This window comes from Apteryx rowi, unplaced genomic scaffold (assembly GCF_003343035.1).
Source record: "Apteryx rowi isolate R43461 unplaced genomic scaffold, aptRow1 scaffold_174, whole genome shotgun sequence".
Lineage (NCBI taxonomy): Eukaryota > Metazoa > Chordata > Aves > Apterygiformes > Apterygidae > Apteryx > Apteryx rowi.
Genome location: NW_020448019.1, coordinates 930,356 through 935,748, shown reverse-complemented (window position 1 = coordinate 935,748; position 5,393 = coordinate 930,356).

Here is a 5,393-nt window from a genome sequence, read left to right as displayed (position 1 = left end):
GGAGCTGCACCGGGCCTGCGGCGAGGCGGCCCGCTCGCCCCGCTGCCCCGGGCGGCGGAGCCCCGCTCCCGCGCCTGCCCTGGCGCCGGGCTCGGGGCTCGGAGTCGCCAGGCTTAGCGGGTTTTCCCCTGCGGGTGGCTCCCCGCCGCAAAGACAAGCACAGCAAAACCCGCGCAAAAGCTGCTGTTATAACGCGTCCAGAAACAACGAGCGAAATGTCCGGTTTGGGGCTTCTTTATTCAGGCTTCTTTTGAGCGGAGCTTTTGGTTAAGTAAAACATGAGGTCCCAAAGCAGCGCATCTCGCTTGCTTTCTAGTTGTCGGTGTTAGGAGAGGATTTAAGCCGCCTGTGGGGCGCCAGGGCTCGGCAGGAAAACGCTTAAAGCGCTGGCCCGGCCGGCGCGAGGCCGCTGCCGTGGGGAAGCTCCCCGCTGCCGCTGGCCGGCGCTGGCAGCTGCGTGCTCCTGCCTCCATCTGCTGTGTGACTGCAGAAACGCCTGGCCTCACTGGTCGGAGACTTGCATTCGGTAATGAGGTAGGTCTGGGTCTGGATTCTGGTTAGGATACTAGATAAATCTCCTAAACCTTAGAATTATTCAAACCAGGAACTGTGTTATTCAGATAGCACCTAATTCTGGTCAGTGCAGATGTGGCCCTGTTATGTTTCATCATGTTGATATTCTGTGGTAGGGACTGATACAGTACAAAAAGAAATACAGTGAGAGGTTTTTCTCTCATTCTTTACAATACATGTTGTTCAAGAGAGAGGAAGAACCCAAACTCCAAAACAACTAACCCCAACTCTGAATTTGACTGTGAACCAGATGCTGAAGGGAGGGAAAAGAAGCTCTGTTTATGCCTAGTATGCTAGAGAAACTATGCAAGAACAGTTCATTCTTAGATAAAGAAGGGCCAGGAAATATTGCCAAGTTTGATAGTATCTCCACTTATCTGCTACACAAGCACCAGTACTACAACCTACGGTTGCTCAACTTCAAACTTTTTCTCTTAACCTTACAGCATATCCAGAAATATGCATATGCCTCAATTGCATCTTATTTAAGAAAAAAAAAAGAACAAATATTTAAAAATAAATGAGCATAAAGAAAATTATGATACATTAGTCAGATTTATTTACATTCATGGATTCTTTGTTATACGTTTCTTGTTAGCAGGCTTATTTGGCAATTCCTTTAAGTGGAATGGAGGTTCTAGTCAGAACTGAGTTGACCCCAGCTCCAGTTAAATACCACAGCCATTAATTATGCTCCCACACAGTTTTTCTCGCCATTCTGCCGACAATAATAGTTTTCTCCGTGGAACCATTCTGTTAACAACATCCATGAGATGACCTGATAAAGCAGAACTAATATAAAGTCCTCTTCATACTAATTGAAGAAAATAGCATTGGAACTCAGATAACTTTAATCTCCTGGCAAATCAGAGTAGTTCAAACAGTTTTTAAATATTCCTACTTGTTTTTTCTTTTTGAGAACCAGCATAAATCTGGTAGTGGTGAAGCAAAATTAGCTCTACTGTACTCCAGCATTCATCTTAATGCTTTATCTCTTTGCACTTTGGAACTTGAACTAGATCTAGGGAATCTTTTAGAGCATGTTTAATGATTCTAAGTAAAGCATGCTTTGCTTAGGTTCCCCATGATAGATTTATTATGGCTAGGGCTCAGATAACCAGGGTATATGGGCACCATTGTTGCCAAGCTGGTTTTGCTCCTCATGTCCTCTTACTGCAAACAATGATATCTGGTCCACTTTACCAACTTTATTACTTGCAAGAGTTCTCTTAATGATTCTGCAAAAGGCAGCTGCTTTCATGCTAAGAGTTAATTCCTGTACGGTCCTCCACAATAATTCTTTTCTCTGACTTGACTGATATTTTTAATTCAAACCAGACTGCCAGGAAAGGTTGCAGGAGTTTGCAGTGACACTGATGCCTAATTTGCATTGCTCATGAACAGATTCCCGGACCTGCCAGTCACCGGGACTGTTCTTGGCTTTGGTTTGACCTGTGAGGACCGAGGGTTTCTAAAGTAGAGTTGAAGTATCTCTGGCTCTGAGTTTACTGAGAACCGGTGAGAAGCAAAAACTACTGGCAAATTAAATCTTTACTGGTCAGTCTAAAGTCTTATTCATAACTTCCGCTGAGAACTTGAGAAACTTCAGTAAAATAGCACAGAAGTGCATTACAAACAGCTTGTAGCATCAAGTAGCAGCCATGAAAAGGGGTTGTTGCCGTGTGGTCCAATGGCCTCTTGGAGTCTGTAGATTCCTCTGGAAACTGAGGAAAGAAACCAAGAAAAGCAACACTGAATGTGCCTTACGAGGATATAAGGAGTTCAAGCCTTCTAGAAAGGGACAGCATGTTTTATTAGACCATCTAATACATTTAAGTAGGCGAGCTTCATCGTAGCTACCTTTTTCTCACAGCTGGTCTAATATAGATATTATATATCCCTACAAACCTTGCAGCTCTTATTAAGAGCTTAATCTCTTTTGCATTGGGCAGGCATGGGAGAATCCTGCTCTTTTGCCTGGTAATTAACTTACTAACAAGGAAAAGAAAGGAATGATGAGGAGCTGTAATCTCACTCTCCCTTTACACACTTGTGCCTACCTACACCAAGGAAACAGAACCGCTCCCTAATCTGCAGAGGTCCAGTAGGTCAAATGTACTCCTAAAGTTGGCAGCAGACATCATATCAAGCTGTTGATAGAGTGGGTCTAATCCAGGTGCGGAGAGCTGGCATGTGGCCTAGGGATGCTCTGAATTACTTCTAGTCCTCACATCAAAAGCATAGATTGTCTTTGTGTTGGACTTCTCTTTTATTTTATGTTATGTTATGTTATGCTATTTTAATTTAATTTTAATTTTTATTTTATTCCATCTCTGCGACATTTCTGCTTGTTTTCAGTTGCATCTTTTGACTTTCTAGCTACTTTCTTCCCCATCAAGCTAAGTGCCAGAAAAAAGAACTCTGCAATGTGAAGATGACATTATGCTGAAGGCTATCAAGATCCTGTCATTCCTGGAGGTATATAAATCTAAACATCTGCAGCATAAAACAACTCCAGATGGGAATTTTTACCAAGTTTTAGAAAATGTGCCAGAAAGGGGGGTTGTGAAGGCAGACCCTTCAACTGGAGAAGCATCCTGGAGAATTTCTTGCCTCGGTAACAGACTGATGCAAGCTTGCAACTCAAACCTTTCCCCTAGCCTCACCTGCAATGAGTTTTCTTACTGACTTGTCTGGTAGGCTGCCAGGGCCATGGCTTTTGGTTCAGTCATGCCAAAAGGGCTGACAGTCTCTGCAACAGGAAAGCTTGCTTGGTCAGTACGTACAGCAACCACACTAGGCAGTTTTGGAGATATCTCACTGTCTTTTAACTACAGATGAAGATCCTGGAGTGAATTCTCAGTATGGGCTCTTTTTTTTGAAAGGCAGCAGATGTCAGAAACAATCTGGACAAGCTGTAGATACTTCTGTAAGAGACAGGAAAAAAAGAAAACATAATCTGTGTATGCTTCTTGCAATGTAATGGTCTCTGTATCCTTAGAAAGCACACTGATTGACAGTGAAAGAGTCAATAAAATCCCCATACTTCCTGAAAATGAATTTGCTTAGAGGTCAAATGAGCCAGGAAGGTTTTATGTATGGAAAATAACTGGACAACACGAAGGAAACTGAGCCCATTCACAGATCAAGTCAAGTCAGTAGCACTATTAGGGAGAGCAGAAAATATTAACAACTGTTCTCCGTTAGTGTTGGGTGGGGAAACGATATCCAGTGCTCTGGATAAGAGTGTTCTTCACAAGGACCGATTTTTGCTTACGCTGGAGACATTCACCTAGCACTTCTGAATGCATGAGCCATCTTGGAGGTAGGGCAAGTTATTTCTCTGCCACCATGAGGGAGTGCCAGCTATGCTTCAGAACGGATCAGTCTGCTTCAATGTGAATTGACTAACCAACTTCAATATTAATGGTTTTAAAGCTTAGAAAAAGGGAAGTATCAATAAACTAAGATAGCAGAGTTTTCTCTGTGTAAACTCGCACCATTTCAGTTACAGAAATGCAACAAGATAGGCATGGATTCTCATCTCACTTTGAGTGACATTTCTATTTAGCTGAAATCTGCTTGTGACATCCCTCATTGATTATGAAGAGTGCTCTGACTGCCTTTGGTCTGCTTTAGGTGGCCAAATCCAAAGCAGCACAGACAAGGTGGAGGACTGAGTAAAGAGAAAAAAACAGTAGCGGGAATACAGACATGTGGAGGGAATATCACTTGCTTTTTTTCCAAAATCATCTTAGATGTCTAGTTTGATTAGATACACTTCCAGGTGCAAGCCAAATTTCTGTCTATTCCACAAATGGTTCCTTTTATCTTTGTTTTTCTGATTTTATTGAGCATTTGAAGATAGTTCCGTCATGCTTGGTTTTGACATAAAGTTATATCTCTGAGTAGTGAATCCAAAGGAATCCAGTTTTCAACACACATGATAAGGAAGCACTCCATTAATTTCCTGCCCTGACTCTTTTCCAGCTGTTCTAGTTATGTAACACCCTCAACAGGAAAATCTTTCAGACCCTCAGGGTCATCACACAGCTGTTACTGATGAAGGGCCTGAGAGGTGTTGTGCAAATTACACACATTGAGAAGATGCCTTGTGCTGTGCTCCAAATCCTCACAGAGCCTGATACCTGCTGCACAGTACCCAGTGCATGGAGCCTCGTGCCTGGTACCTGCTGCACAATTCCTAGTGCCTGGTACCTGGTGCGCAGTACCCAGTGCATAGGGCCCAGTGCCTGGTGCACAATAGCCTGTGCATGGAGCCTAGTACCTGGTGCATGGTATGGGGGGCCCGGTGCATGGTAGACAGTGCCTGGTACCTGATACACAGTACTGAGTTCATAGGGCCCTGGTACATGGTGCACAGGGCCCAGTGTGTGGGGCGTGGGGCCTGGTACCTGGTGCACAATGCTCAGTGCATAGCGCTCTGGTACCTCGTGCATGGGGACTGGTGCATGATACCCAGTGCACACGGCATGGTGCAGGGTGCTTGGTGCTTAGTACCTGGTGCACGATAGCCAGTGCATGGGGTCCAGTGCATGGTGCTTGGTACTTGGTGCACAATACCCAGTGCTCATGGCATGGTGCAGGGTGCATGGTGCTTGGTACCTGGTGCATGATACCCAGTGCACGGGGTCCAGTGCATGGTGCCTGGTGCACGATACTGAGTGCACAGGGCCCAGTGCATGCTGCCTGCACCTGGTGCAGGATACTGAATGTACAGGGCTCTAGTACATGGTGCCTCGTGCCTGATACCTGGTGCAGGATACCCAGGGCACATGGCCTGGTGCAGGGTGCCTGCT